We start from the raw sequence: 16,170 nt of genomic DNA, 5'->3' as shown, positions 1-16,170 counted from the left end.
AAATTCTGAAATTAACTAAGTTATATTACTATGTTAATAGTAATAGTATAATAGCTTTTTTTTTTTTTTTTTGAGACAAATCTTGCTCTGTCGCCTAGGCTAGAGAGCAGGGGCGCAATCTTGGCTTACTGCAACCTCCATCTCCCAGATTCAGTTGATTCTCCTGTCTCAGCTTCCTGAGTAGCTGGGACTACTGGCACGTGCCACCACATCCAGCTAATTTTTTGTATTTTTTTTTTTTTGAGACGGAGTTTCGCTCTTGTTACCCAGGCTGGAGTGCAATGGCGCCATCTCGGCTCACCGCAACCTCCGCCTCCTGGGTTCAGGCAATTCTCCTGCCTCAGCCTCCTGAGTAGCTGGGATTACAGGCATGTGCCACCATGCCCAGCTAATTTTTTGTATTTTTAGTAGAGACGGGGTTTCACCTTGCTGACCAGGATGGTCTCAATCTCTTGACCTTGTGATCCTCCTGCCTCGGCCTCCCAAAGTGCTGGGATTACAGGCTTAAGCCACCGTGCCTGGCAATTTTTTGTATTTTTAGTAGTGACGAGGTTTCACTGTGTTAACCAGAATAGTGTCCATTTCCTGACCTCATGATCTGCCCACTTTGGCCTCCCAAGTACAATAGCTTTTATAATAAATTTGTTGCTTGCTCTCTATATAGTTAGCCTCAGAGTGAGATGTACACTGATATATTTGATAGTGAAATCCTAATTACAAGTGCCAAAAACTATGAGTTCTGCTGATTCTGGACACAGAGTCTTAATTTATGAAAAAGTATCATTATGTCCAGCTTTCTGAGAGAACCCAGTTCTATCACTGAACTCAACAGATATTCTGCCTATTTCCATGTTTTCATTAACACAGTCCCAAACTATGTGAAAACTGACATCTATGCCCAATTGATTATAAAGACATGAGAAATCCTACTTTTTTTTTTTTTTTTTTTTTTGCGGAGTCAGAGTCTTGTTTTGTCATCGAGGCAAGAGTGCAATGATGCAATCTTGGCTCACTTCAACCTCTGCCTCCCAGATTCAAGTGATTCTCCTGCCTCAGCCTTCTGAGTAACCAGGATTACAGGCATATGCCACCAAGCTCAGCTAATGTTTGTATTTTTAGTTTAGACGGGGTTTCAGCATGTTGGCCAAGCTGGTCTCAAACTCCTGACCTCAGGTGATCTGCCCACCTCAGCCTCCCCAAGTGCTGAAATTACAGGTTTAAGCCACCTCATCCTGCTGGAGAAATCCTATTTCTCTGCCTAAACTTGAGTAGAGGTCTCTAAAGTTTAAAATAGAATTTAAACCCTGTCCTCATTTTCCTCTGCTTAGGTATCATACTCTCAAGGACTTGTTTATGTAATAAATTTTATATTGAAGGTATTCAAGCAGAAGCTGTACCAATGTTACTGACGGTACTGATACATCTGATAAAAGAGTGGTCCAGAGAATGTTTCTTAGTCCTAGCTGATCAAGAGAATTAACTCGATAGTTTTAAACAATACAGATTCCATATCTTGACCATACTTAATCAGAATCTCTAAGAAGTACTACTAATAATTTCTTACAGCCAATCCAGGACCAGCTCCTGGGAAATTACTTAGGAATCCCTGGACTGAGTTTTCTAAAAGATCCATTTAAATATATAATTTTAATAATTTTTGACAGTGGAAATAGCATTGCACTAGAAATTAGGTGACTGAAATTCTAGTGCCAGCTCTGCCATTGGTCACTTTGATGACAGACAAGTCGATTTACCCTGTGGAGCCTCAGTTTCCCCTTCTGTAAAATTAGGGACATTGAAAGTCCCTTCCACCTCCAAACCCAGTAAATTTTACTTGTTTTGGCATTCTGGGGAACCAAGATTTTATTTTAAGATTCTAATTTCCAATACTGCTGGCTGTTTTTAACGGCGCATAAAGAGCTTATATGGACACTGCCATCTCAAAAGAAAGGTTCAAGATGGGGTCCACAGAAGTCTTAAGAGTTCTATCATTGTTTTGGTAACTTTGAACAAATCTCCCTGTAAACATCGGGGACAAATGCTGTAAATATGTGGACAAAAGTCTCTTGTGTTACCAGTGGTTAATGGATATGCCTGCAGCTACCACCTGAAATAGTTTTGGCTCTGACTCCAGCACCAAAGTTTCTGGCCTTTAACTGTTTGGTAGGGTGATATAACTCACATTATACAGCATACATGGGCCAGCTTTTAGAATATACATACATATATATATATATATATATATATATATATATATATATATATTTTTTTTTTTTTTTTTTTTTGAGATGACGTTTAGCTCTTGTTGCCCAGGCTGGAGCGCAATGATGTGATCTCAGCCTGCTGCAACCTCTGCCTCCCGGGTTCAAGTGATTCTCCTGCCTCAGCCTCCCAAGTGGCTGCGATTACAAGTGCCCACCACCACGCCTGGCTAATTTTTATATTTTTATTAGACATGGGGTTTCAGCATGTTAGGTGATCCCCTCCCCCTCAGCCTCCCAAAGTGCTGGGATTATAGGCATGAGCCACCATGCCTAGATGTAGGGATTTTTTTTGTTTTTGTTTTTGCTTTGTTTTTTAAGAACTACTTGTTATAGTAAGATCTGCTTTTTTCTTAATTTTTTAATTTTTATTTTATTTTATTTTTTGAGACATAGTCTCACTCTGTTGCCAGGCGCCAGGCTGGAGTGCAGTGGCGCAATCTTGGCTCACTGGAATCTCTGCCTCCTGAGTTCAAGCAATTCACCTGCCTCAGCCTCCTGAGTAGCTGGGACTATAGGCATGCGCCACCACGCCCAGCTAATTGTTGTATTTTTTAGTAGAGAGGGGGTTTCACCACATTGGTCAGGATGGTCTCAATCTCTTGACCTCATGATCCGCCCACCTTGGTCTCCCAAAGTGCTGAGATTACAGGCGTGAGCCACCGCGCCCGGCTGATCTGCTTTAGCCTGTGCACAGTGGCCCATGTCTGTAATTCCAGCACTTTGGGAGAACAAAACTGGAGGATCACTGGAGTCCAGGAGTTCGAGACCAGCCTGGGCAACACAGTGAGACCTTGTCTCTACAAAAAAAATTTTTAATTTGCTGGGTGGCGTGTGCCAGTAGTCCCAGCTACTCAGGAGGCTGAGGTGGGAGGATCACTTAAGCCTGGAAGGTTCAGGCTGCAATGAACCATGATCACACCACTGCACTCCTGCCTGGGAGACAGAGTGAGGCCCTGTTTCAAAAAATAAATTAATTAAATAAAGCAAAATAAAATTATGGTCCAGCTTTCTTCTGGTTATCTTGCTCTAATTAACTCTAGTTTGTTTCCTGACTCATAATTTCCCTCTTCACACCATACCCCTTTTTCCCTTCTCTGCTTCCACAAATTCAACTTCTTTGACCCCTTGTTTTACAAATGTTTAGTCACACTCTCACCCATGAGATTAACATTTAAAAACTTTATTTAGCCAAGTGCAATGGTTTCTGCCTGTTATCCCAGCACTTTGGGAGGCTGAGATGGGCGGATCACAAGGTCAGGAGATCGAGACCATCCTGGCTAACACAATGAAACCATGTCTCTACTAAAAAGGCAAAAAATTAGCTGGGCGTGGTGGCACACACCTGTAGTCTCAGTGACTAGGAAGGCTAAGGCAGGAGAATTGCTTGAACCCGGGAAGGGGAGGTTGCAGTGAGCCAAGATCGTGCCACTACATTCCAGCCTGGGCAACAGAGCGAGACTCCATCTCAAAAAAAAATTTTATTCACACTGAGTAACAAATAGCTAGTGTTTACTAAATGCTTATTATGTGCCAGGCACTGTATTATGCAATTTACACACAACATATCAATTGTTATAAATTTAGAGTACTATTTGTTCCTCCACTATACAGATAAGACCCAGAAATATTCAGTAACTTGCCCAAAATTACATAGCTAGTTAGGTGGTGACATAGGATTTGAAATCAAGCACTTAGACTCCACAGCCTTCTACTCTATTGTGTCCTATAAAAGAAAGGATTAAAGAAAACTATACTTGACTATGATGAAAGAGATGGGAGATTTATGATTTTTGATCATAACTAATATATCACAGGCCGGGTGCGGTGGCTCAAGCCTGTAATCCCAGCACTTTGGGAGGCCGAGGCGGGTGGATCACGAGGTCAAGAGATCGAGACCATCCTGGTCAACATGGTGAAACCCCGTCTCTACTAAAAATACAAAAAAATTAGCTGGGCATGGTGGCGTGTGCCTGTAATCCCAGCTACTCAGGAGGCTGAGGCAGGAGAATTGCTTGAACCCAGGAGGCGGAGGTTGAGGTGAGCCGAGATCGCGCCATTTCACTCCAGCCTGGGTAACAAGAGCGAAACTCCGTCTCAAAAAAAAAACAAAACAAAAAACAAACAAACAAACAAACAAAAAATAACTAATATATCACTATGGATAGGTCATAATTGTTCCGATTTTCTCATTCATAAATAAGTTGAAGTAGACACAACTACTGTGTCATAATACTCTGCGATTCTATTGTGTGAAAAGTGTGTATTTGATCTTTTGTCTCCTGATATGAAAGGACTTTGGCATTTCACCCCCTTCTCCTATATTTTCATATTTATTCCAGCACTAGCTTACATTCTAACAGCGAAACACAGGTACATATGTATTTTATGTGTGTCCTGTTTCTATTTCTGTAAAACAAGATGTATTTGAGTAGCATAAAATTTTTAGAAAATTTCAAATCTCATCCCTATTTTTCTGGTACTTTCAGATCTGATATCTTGATGATAGCAGAAGTTGCTTAAAGTTGGAAAATTATTGTGGTTTTGCCCAACATGGCAAATCACTGCTTTTTATTTTGTATACAGTTTTCACAGCTATAACATATAAATGTAATATAATATACAAAATGTACAGTTTTCACAGCTATAATAATTGGCTATTTTATGTTGATCTTTGAAAAAGCAATGTATTCCAGTAGAATTTTTTTTTAACAGGGTCTTGCTCTGTCACCCAGGCTGTAGTGCAATGGTGTGATCATAGCTCACTGTACTTTGACCTCCCAGGCTCAAGAGACCTCCCACCTCAGCCTCTTGAGTAGCTGGGACCACAGTGAGCACCACTTTTTAAACGTTTTGTAGAAATGGGGGTCTCAATATATTGCCCAGATTGGTCTCAAACTCCTGGGCTCAAGCAATCCTCCTGCTTCTGACTTTCAAAATGCTGGGATTATAGGTGTGAACCATCATGCGCCGCTAACATTTTCTTTTCTGTTTTTGTGTTCCTATTTCTTGAATTAATGTTTCCTTATGTTTATCAAGCATAGTTTCTTTTACTTTTAGGAATTAAGGCTGAATTAGGACTTTTAATGACTGCCATACTAAAACTCCTTAGCCTTTTAAAGCGGAAATACATTGGGAGGATCAGCAAAGTCATAGAAAGAGTGGGTGGGTGGGGATAAAAGAGTAAAGCCCTTTTGCAAATAGGCACACTTAGACTGAAAGCAGGTCCTTCAACCTCTCTGCATATATTTAATCTCTCTACAAAAGTTAAAGTGTATTTGCTTATCTTTTTAGCTATCATTACTATTATTCTGACATTTTATATTTTGCTTCTTTTTTGTTCTTTTTTGGAGAAGTCAGTACTGAAGGGGGAATTTAACTTTTAAAATGACCAGTTATACATACCTAGCATGGAAGCAGAATATAGGTAAGCAACAAATGAAGGATCATTTTAACTGGAATGTGATGGCTGCACAACTCTGTAAATGTATTAGAAGTCATTGAATCTTCTTGCTGAGAGTGTCTCTGGAAAAAGAAAAGAAAGAAAAAAGTCATTGAATCACATACTTAAAACAGTAGAATTTTACAATATGTAAATTAAAAGTCAATAAAGTTTTTGAAATTCCCTTAATTCCTTGCTTTCTTTCTGCTCATACAAATGCATATATATATACCACCGAACTGCGCCCTGACACTGCTTTGAAACTATCTCCTTTTCCTTTGTTCAACCACATTCTGTGACCATCTTTCCAGCTCAATTCACATTCCACAACATTATTTTAAATGAGGGCATAGTTTTTTTATTTTATATTCAGTATGTAATTTTTTTTTTTTTTGTAGAGATAGGTTCCACCATGTTGGCCAGGATGGTCTTGATCTCCTGACCTTGTGATCCGCCCGCCTTGGCCTCCCAAAGTGCTGGGATTACAGGCATGAGCCACCGTGCCCAGCCTTTTTTTTTTTTGAGATGGAGTCTCACTTTGTCACCCAGGCTAAAGCGCAATGGTGAATCTCAGCTCACTGCAACCTCCACCTTCTGGGTTCAAGCGATTCTCCTGCCTCAGCCTCCCAGGCAGCTGGGACTATAGGTGCATGCCACCACACCCCACTAATTTTTTGTATTTTTAGTAGAGACCAGGTTTCATCATGTTAGCCAGGATGGTCTTGATCTCCTGATCTCGTGATCCACCTGCCTCAGCCTCCCAAAGTATTGGGATTACAGGCATGAGCCACCACGCCCAGGCATAATTTGTTTAATCAATTGATTCCCTGAACATTTTTGCAGTTTAAGTTTTGTGCAAATTTCTTTAGGTTAAATTACTAAAAGAATCAGTGCTAGATCATAAGGCATGTTTATTTTAAGGTTTTTCTTACTTACAAATTGCCCTCTAAAAAAAACTGTACCAATTTGTACTCCTACAAGTAGTCATTCTGTCTTTGCTTTTCTCCCATCGAAACTCAGTATTAGTATTTTATAAAGTCTCTGTAATTCTGACAGGTAGAAATGGTAGCTTGTTATTAATTTACATTTAAATTACTAATAAAGTTGAATTTTTGGTTATTTATTAGACACTTGAATTTCAGTTTACCTTCTCTGTCCATCTCCCCAAATCACTAATATGTGTACATGTGTTTCTTATGAATTCATATGAGACTTTTATACATTAAAGATAAATAACCTCGTCATATATTTTGCATTTTTCCAGTTTATATTTTTTATCTATGTTGTTTTTGCAGAAGAAAGTCAAATCATATGGTCATACCTATCAATCTTTTGCTTTGCAGATATTGTCTTGGGTACTGTCCTTGATAAGGCCTTCCCCACTCCCAAATATTTAAATATTCACCAATATTTCTTTTACTAATTTTATGTTTTCTTTCTTTAGACCTCTAATTTATCTAGATTTTATTTTTATATATAACACAGGACAAGGATATAACTTGTTAGAATAAATGTGGAGATAAATTTTTACCTTATTTAGTGCATGTCTTCCAAGTATCAAAAACTGTGTTATATATATGGTTTCTAGTAATAAACACAGCAAGAATGTTCTCATCCTTATGTAATTTACCAACTCAGAGAGATAACATACTATTTAAGTGCAAGTTTGACAAATGTTATGAAGAAGTGCTAACTTCTACAGTAGAGTGTAGTACGTGGAATCTATCAATTGTTCTGGTACCTATTGAGCAGTTGATCTTTAAAAGGAGGTAGTTTGGTTGACGTGAAGAAGGATTCAATTAAAAAACAACAGGGCACAGTGGTGCAAGTTTGTAATCCCAGCTACTCAGGAGGCTGAGATGGAAGTACTACTTAAGCCCAGGAGTTAGAGACCAGCTTGCGCAGCATAGGGAGACCTCATCTCGGGGAAGGGGAGCACCGAAAAAACCCAACCATACACACGCACAACCAACCAAACAAAAAACAACAATGAACATTTATTATTTCAGAGTATCCGTGGGTCACAATGTTGGTATGGCTTAGCTGGGTTATCTGTTTCAGGATCTCTCACAAAGATGCAAACAAAGTCTTGTCCAGGGCTGCAATCTCATCTGCAGGAAAATTCACTTCCAACTTTGCTCACATGGTTGTTGGCAGAATGTAGCTCCTCATAGGCTGTTGTTAAGCCAAGGCTTCAGTTCTCTGGTGGGAATTCAGTTCCTTACAGGTTTTTTGGTGGCTGGAGACCTCCTTTAGTTCCATGGCATATAGGTCAGAATAATTTATTTTTGTCCTAGCGTGGGTACTTAAGCTTTGATACAACTGATTTATAGTGTCTTTATGGAGTAAAAATTAGCACAGCATTCATGTTCTTAGTTCTATATTCAAGAATTAAAAAAGTGTATATACACTGTGAATACTGGTTGGTATACATTTTTGGCCTCTATGTAAATTAATATGTGGGTGAATTAAACATTCACAGAGAATTAATTACATATTGCAAAGGACAAACACATAATTCTGTACAAGATAGGAATGTCAAGAAAAGTTTAAGATGACTGAGTTTCTCTTTTAATCACATCATGGTTATAATTTCAAATTATTTTTCATTCTCTTCTTTCCTTCCTATCACACAGACTATATTGTAAATATACTCTCCTGAAGTTGCACAATGTGACAACCCTGAGCTTAGCCACACTTGTATGCGAATACACAATTGTTTTATTTTTTGATTTGATGCTGACAGTGCTATGGGTTTTATCTGAATTCAGAAAATTTAATTTCTAAGGTATAATATTTAGTCCTGAAACTAGAATTTGATTCCCAATCTTAGACCTTGAAAATGGTAACTCTAGTTTAGTGTGCACATTTTCAACATGGGCAGTACTACTCCCCAAGAGGAAAAAGTTGTTTTTTTGGGAGGGTATAAAAATAAGCATGCCTTATATATAAAGCATAAATATACATACAATCCATTAAAGCATATATGGTGTATCTGTGGTATTAAAACTTTACAGTGGGGTGCTGATTAGGAAAAACAGATCTAAAAAGGTTCCACAGGGGGCTGATAATAAAAACAAAAATTGAGAAACATGGCCCTAGTGCTAAGCTTGATAGACAGCTATTTGATGAACCATCTGGCATTACATTTTTTCCTGTATGATTTCCTGTATTAGAATATAAGCTTCTTAAAGACAGAAAATGTAACCTGATTTGTATTTTCAATAATAGCTAACACAATGGTTATGTCCAACTGTATTCAGTATATGTATAGTTTATTGAATTAATATGGAATACATCTTCCCCTACTTGCACTCATCCTACTAGCTCTATAAAGCCTTTTTCTTTTTGCGATGGAGTTTTGCTCTTATTGCCCAGTCTGGAGTGCAATGGCACGATCTCGGCTCACTGCAACCTCCACCCCCAGGGTTCAAGTGATTCTCCTGCCTCAGCCTCCCAAATAGCTAGGATCACAAGCATACGTCATCACACCCAGCTAATGATGTATGTCTTTAGTAGAGATAGGGTTTCTCCATGTTGGTCAGGCTGGTCTCGAATTCCTGACCTCAGGTGATTTGCCCACCTTGGCCTCCCAAAGTGCTGGGATTACAGGCATGAGCCACCATACCCGGCCAGCTCTATAAAGTCTAAATGTAATGATTAAAGTCAGCCTAGTAAAGTGCAACCTATCACTATCTCCCTCACAAAAATCTTAGTAAACTACTAACAAATTTTATTCAAAGAATGAAAAATCTTCAAAGTAGCGTAAGAGAAGGAGTATAGACTAGAGACAGAGAGATGAATCAGGGCTTTGATTTCTACCTCTTATCATTTGCAAGCTGAGGGAGGAGCCTTGAGCCAAGTTATAAGAGAAAGTGAAAGAGGATAAAAAAGGGACCTTTCTACGGGAAGGATACAAGAAGGATACAGGAAGGATACAATGGCATTTCTAGTAGGATTTTGTTGTTTTGTTTGAGTCAGGGTCTTGCTCTATCTCCAGGTTGGAGTGCAGTGGTTTGATCTTGGCTCACTGCAATCTCCGCCTCCCAGGTTCAAGCAATTCTTGTACCTCAGCCCTTCCCTAAGTAGCTGTGATTACCAGCGAGTGCCACTACATTTGGCTAATTTTTTGTATTTTTACTAGAGACAGGGTTTTGCCATGTTCACAGGGCTGGTCTCGAACTCCTAGCCTCATGTGATCCTCCTGCCTTGGCTCCCAAAGGGCTGGGGTTATAATTGTGAGCCACCACACGTGGCCCTAACAGTCTTATATACATCCAAAATTTCAGGCGTGTTGAACTTCTGGCAGTTCCCCAAATAGGGCATGGCTCAAATACGCCATATTTCACTCTTAAATATTTTATATATACATTCACATTTCTCTTCCCAAGGAATTTGTCCTCCAATACTCAGCTCAGGCCATACTTTCTTTCCCTAGGAAGGCCTCCATGACAATCTTGTGTGCCTTCTATAGTAAATTAAATACCGTATATTCTTGCTTCCCCAACATTCAGATCATACTTCTGCTATAGTACTTATCACAGTATAATTAATAGTTTACATGTCTCTCCTACTACTCTGTGAACTTCTTGAGAGCTGAAATGGTTTTACTATTTATTTATTTAGAGACGGAGTCTTACTCTGTTGCCCAGGCTGGAGTACAGGGGTGCAATCTTGGCTCACTGCAACCCCTGCCTCCAGGGTTCAAGCGATTCTCCTGCCTCAGCCTCCTGAGTAGCAGGCACGTGCCACCATGCCCAGTTGATTTTTGTATTTTTAGTAGAGATGGGGTTTCACCATGTTGGTCAGGCTGGTCTCAAACTCCTGACCTCATGATCTGCTCGCCTCAGCCTCCCAAAGTGCTGGGATTACCAGGCATGAGCCACTGCACCCAGCCTTATTGAATTTCTTAATTTCAACGTTTCTAGCACACTGCCTGACATGTTAGTGAACAACGAACTTATTGAATTAACTAATAAAAATACGAGCATACAAGAAGAGCACAGCAGCATTTTCAACAATTTGACAAATGAATTTTGTTTTTATTCTTCAAAGGGCCACCACTTTAAAATTGAAGGAATAATCATCTTTGTATATAGTCAGACCTAAAACAAAGCACTGTACAATTCCTGTGTCAAATAATGATAATAATGTAAGTCCTTTACACTAACTCATTTCATCATTACAATCCAATGAAGAAAACCTTATTATTTTTCCTTTTCCCTCCTCAGATGAGGAAACGGGCTTGTAAAAGGTGAGGTAATTTGCCTAAGTTCACATATTTATTAAGTAGGGTTTGTAGCTCTGGCAAATACGGTGCTAACTACTACACTATTATACCTCTCAAAGTCAGCTGACTAAGAATATTCACTTTTGCACAATATCTCATCCCTTTGTCTGACCTTCACCTGCAACCTCCCATATACACTCACTTAGGAGAAACAAAGGCTCATAGCCCACATAGGCAGCTTGTGATTTAGAAAAAAAAATGTGTCCACACATACTCAGCTTTGCTTACTGCAAACAAATATACTAATAAATATGGTATAATCCTCTGGGTCTATTCTGTTTTAATAAAATTCTTTTTTTTTTTTGAGACGGAGTTTCACTCTTGTTACCCAGGCTGGAGTGCAATGGCGCGATCTCGGCTCACCGCAACTTCCGCCCCCTGGGTTCACGCAATTCTCCTGCCTCAGCCTTCTGAGTAGCTGGGATTACAGGCACGCACCACCATGCCCAGCTAATTTTTTGTATTTTTAGTAGAGACGGGGTTTCACTATGTTGACCAGGATGGTCTCGATCTCTTGACCTTGTGATCCGCCCGCCTCAGCCTCCCAAAGTGCTGGGATTACAGGCTTGAGCCACCACGCCCGGCTTGTTTTAATAAAATTAAGATACAATGTAATGATTTTCATTTTATTGTCCTGTCAAATTCTTTAAAATGGGAACCTGAGGATGGGCACCGTGGCTCATGATTGTAATCCCAGAACTTTGGGAGGCCAAGGTGGGCAGATCACCTGAGGTAGGGAGTTTGAGACCAGCCTGACCAACAATGGAGAAACTCCATCTTTACTAAAAATACAAAATTAGCTGGGCATAGTGGTACATGCCTGTAATCCTAGCTACCTGGAAGGCTGAGGCAGGAGAATTGCTTGAACCCATGAGGCGGAGGTTGTGGTGAGCCGAGATGGCGCCACTGCACTCCAGCCTGGGCAACAACAGCAAAACTCCATCTCAAAAAAAAAAAAACAACAAAAAAAGGGAACTTGATATACTGCTTCAGCAATTTGAATATGTCAATACATGTATCCAACGTTAAATTATCTTTTCCGGAAAGCAAAATGTAAAGCAGCTCATAAAGACTTCTTGTCATGTATCACAAGCCCTCCATTATTACTTTACTAAAGATGTCTGTGAGGGTACGGCTAGAAAGACAGAACTGAAAAACCAATTCTTGCCACATTGCAAAATAACTGTAAGGAGTGGCATTTGGTTCCTGGAGTCGAAGAGGTGACTATGCCTACTAAATCATGGTATTGTCTCAAATGAAACAAACCAAAAGAACCAAAAAAAAAAAAACAAGAGAGAAAACAAAAAGACAAAATAAGAAAAGCTCTTTCATTTCTGAAAGTTTTGGGGCTGTGTGGTCCTGTCAGGTGCTGCTATTTCTGGGTTTCCTATTACTACAATCTTCAAGTCCTAAAGATTTTTTGCTTCTTGTTGCAGTCCTTTATTCATTCATAACCAAGCTGCATTGTATCATTTGTGTCCAATTGAGTTGGATTCCAACATCAATCCTATCTTGCCATGAAGTATTAAAGGCTGAGGTGGAGAGAGATCCAAGATGGCTGATCACTAGCAGCTCGGGATTGTAGCTCCCATTGAAAGCGCAAAGAAGGAGAGGACGCCACACCTTCACATGAATTCTTGTTGCTCACGCACCAGGAGATTCCCAGCGGAGGAGCCCCACGGGTCGCCAGCGCGACTCTTGTGACCGGCGAGGCGGTTTTGCCGGCGCCTCGGAGCGTCGGTTCTCGGTGCAGAGTCGGAAAAGCACCCTCAATCTTAACGCCGCTGATTTAGTCGGTGCAGTGGGTTGCTCAGATTTCGGCGCTGAGAATCAGTAAGTTGGACGTCCACTCAGAAACCCAATTGCAAAGACGGTAATTATAAAGACCACAGATGGATGAATCTACAACGAAGGGAAGAAAACGGTCAAAAAAGGCTGAGAATACCCAAGATCAGAACGCCTCTTCCTCAGCAGGGGATCCCAGTTCCTCATCAGCAACGAAACAAGGCTTGATGGAGAACGAGTGGGTTCCAATTACAGAAGCAGGCTTCAAAACGTGGATAATAAGAAACTTCTGTGAATTAAAAGAACTTGTTATAACACAATCTAAAGAAACTAAGAACTTTGAAAAAAGGTTTGACGAAATGTCAACAAGAATACAAAATTTAGAGAGGAAAATAAGTGAATTGATGGAGCTGAAAAACACAATACGAGAACTACGTGAAGTATGCACAAGTTTTAACAGCCGAATTGATCAAGCAGAAGAAAGGATATCAGAGGTCGAAGATCAACTCAATGAAATAAAACAAGAAGACAAGATTAGAGAAAAAAGGATAAAAAGGAACGAGCAAAGTCTCCAAGAAATATGGGACTATGTGAAAAGACCTAATCTACGCTTGATAGGTGTACCTGAATGTGACGAAGAGAATGAATCCAAGCTGGAAAATACGCTTCAGGACATTATTCAGGAAAATTTTCCCAGCCTAGTAAGGCAGGATAATATTCAACTCCAGGTAATACAGAGAACACCACAGAGATATTCCTTAAGAAGAGCAACTCCAAGGCACATAATCGTCAGATTCACCAGGGTTGAAATGAAGGAGAAAATACTAAGGGCAGCCAGAGAGAAAGGTCAGGTTACCCACAAAGGGAAGCCTATCAGACTTACAGCAGATCTCTCAGCAGAAACCCTACAAGCCAGAAGAGAGTGGGGGCCAATATTCAACATCCTTCAAGAAAAGAACTTTCAACCCAGAATTTTACATCCAGCCAAGCTAAGCTTCACATGTGAAGGAAAAATAAACTTTTTTGTGAATAAGCAAGCACTCAGAGATTTCATCACCACCAGGCCTGCTTTGCAAGAGCTTCTGAAAGAACCACTACACATATGAAAGGAACAAACAGTATCAGCCTTTCTAAAAAAATTATCAAAAAGAGCATCAATATAATGAAGAATTTACATCAACTAATGGACAAAATAGCCAGCTAATGACAGTATTAAACTCACATATATTATTATTAATTCTAAATTTAAATTGACTAAATCCCCCAATCCAAAGACAGGCAATTTGAATAAAAAACTAAAACCCATCAGTATGCTGCATCCAGATCCATCTCACATTCAAGGATACACAAAGACTCTAAACAAGGGATGGAGAAAGATTTACCAACCAAACAGAGAGCTAAAATAAATAAATAAAAAGCAGAAGTTACAATTAAGCAACAAAGATCAAAAGAAGCAAAGAAGGACATTATATAATGATAAAAGGATCAATGCAACAACAAGAAGAGCTAAAGATCCTAAATATATACGCACCCAATACAGGAATACCTAGACTTACAGGACTTATAAAGAGACTTAGACTCCCACATAATAATAGTGGGAGACTTCAACATTAATATTAGACAGATCAATGAGACAGAAAATTAGCAACGATATTCAGGTCTTGAACTCAGATCTGGAACAAGTAAATGTAATTAACATTTATAGAACTCTCCATTTTAAATATACAAAATATACACTCTTATCAGTACCACATCATATCAATTTAGAAGTTTAAATGAAATCTTGGTTGGCTCCTTGTTTGTTATTCTCTTCCCTCATTTTCTTTCATGTCTCCATTATTAAGGACAATTATAGGCATACCCATATTTGGACTGCATTCTAGCCTGGGCAATAAAGCAATACCCCCATCCTCTCTCCCTCTTCCTCTTTCTCTTTCTTCCTTTTCTTTATTCTAAAAAAAAAAAAAATAAATAAAAATAAAGGCTGAGGTACCACTGGGGATGTGAAAGGGAAAATGAGCATTTGCCCTAGAAAAATCCTAGATAAAGAGTGCCATGGAGAACATACGCATATCAGACCCCCTCTTCCTTCTGCTCCACACAACCTTCAAGTTTTCATGATCACCAGTGTTGATTTAATGTTGGCAAGATTCAGCATACTTTGAGGTAAGAATACATACAATAAATGTCTATTATTTTCAGGTTTATATTAACTTATTCCAGCATTAACAAAAGCCTGGAAGTTTGTTGGGAATGGGCAATACATGATTACATGTTCTAGGCATCAAGCACCATGTTTAGAATGATTTGAAAAAAAAAAAAAAAAAAAACAGTATTTTTGAAGCACATGAATTAGTTTGTGGGAAAGAGTAGGTGGGAAGGAGGTCAGGCAGAAGCAACAGGAGGTACAAAGGCAGGAGGCATGAGAAAGTCTAGCATATTAACGTTTTTGTAGAATATCCCAGTCTAGTGACTTCTATCTCCTTTTTGTCCCTAGCGAGAATTTGAACCTCTTTTTTCCTATAACTTTTTTTTTTGAGATGGGGACTTGCTATTTTGCTTGAGCTAGTCTTGAACACCTTGGTTCAAGCAACCCTCCTGCCTCAGCCTCTCAAGTAGCTGGGATTACAGGCACGTGGCACCATGGCCAAGAACTCCTTTAGCACTACCATTTGTGCCATTCTTCTTGGCTTGTGACATCTCTTTCAACTGTGCAGTTATCTTTTTTTTTTTTGAGATGGAGTCTCACTCTGTAGCCCAGGTTGGAGTACAGTGGCAAAATCTCGGCTCACTACAACCTCCGCCTCCCAAGTTCAAGTGATTCTCCTGCCTCAGCCTCCGGAGTAGCTGGGAGTACAGGCGTGTGTCACCATGCCTGGCTAATTTTTTGTATTTTTGGTAGAGAGACAGGGTTTCACCATGTTAGCTAGGATGGTCTCGATCTCCTGACCTAGTGACCCACCCGCCTCGGCCTCCCAAAGTGCTGGGATTACAAGCATGAGCTACCACACCTGGCCGCAGTTATCATTTTTTAAATTAACCTTTTAGTTTGTCTCTTTCCCTAAATTATAATCTCTTGCTATTGCTCCAGAACACCTAGAAAGGGGCTCTGCATTGAATAGACACTGGTAAGTAACTACTGATTGATTAACCAAAAAAATCATCGCGTATGTACTTAAAATCGTCATTAAGAATGCTAAGATTGCCGGGCGCGGTGGCTCAAGCCTGTAATCCCAGCACTTTGGGAGGCCGAGGCAGGTGGATCACGAGGTCAAGAGATCGAGACCATCCTGGTCAACATGGTGAAACCCCGTCTCTACTAAAAATACAAAAAATCAGCTGGGCATGGTGGTGTGTGCCTGTAATCCCAGCTACTCAGGAGGCTGAGGCAG

General features: G+C 39.8%; 1 protein-coding gene across 4 annotated transcripts in view; it reads right to left on the bottom strand.

Annotated features, from left to right (window-relative positions):
* LOC120364003 (uncharacterized) overlaps window positions 1–16,170 on the bottom strand; it is a 40,211-nt gene that overhangs the window by 17,554 nt on the left and 6,487 nt on the right. For 2 of the 4 annotated variants that reach the window (XM_039469286.2, XM_074392699.1), the window contains exon 2: window positions 5,667–5,786. The gene's annotated coding sequence lies outside the window, so the exon portion shown is untranslated. Of the gene's footprint in view, window positions 1–5,666; window positions 5,787–9,348; window positions 12,896–16,170 lie in introns of those variants that run through there. The other 2 variants (XM_074392698.1, XM_074392697.1) reach the window with 2 other exon arrangements.

Source organism: Saimiri boliviensis, chromosome 2 (assembly GCF_048565385.1).
Source record: "Saimiri boliviensis isolate mSaiBol1 chromosome 2, mSaiBol1.pri, whole genome shotgun sequence".
Taxonomy (NCBI): Eukaryota; Metazoa; Chordata; class Mammalia; order Primates; family Cebidae; genus Saimiri; species Saimiri boliviensis.
Note: the sequence above shows the minus strand (reverse complement) of the source record. Positions and strands in the feature narration are given on the sequence as shown.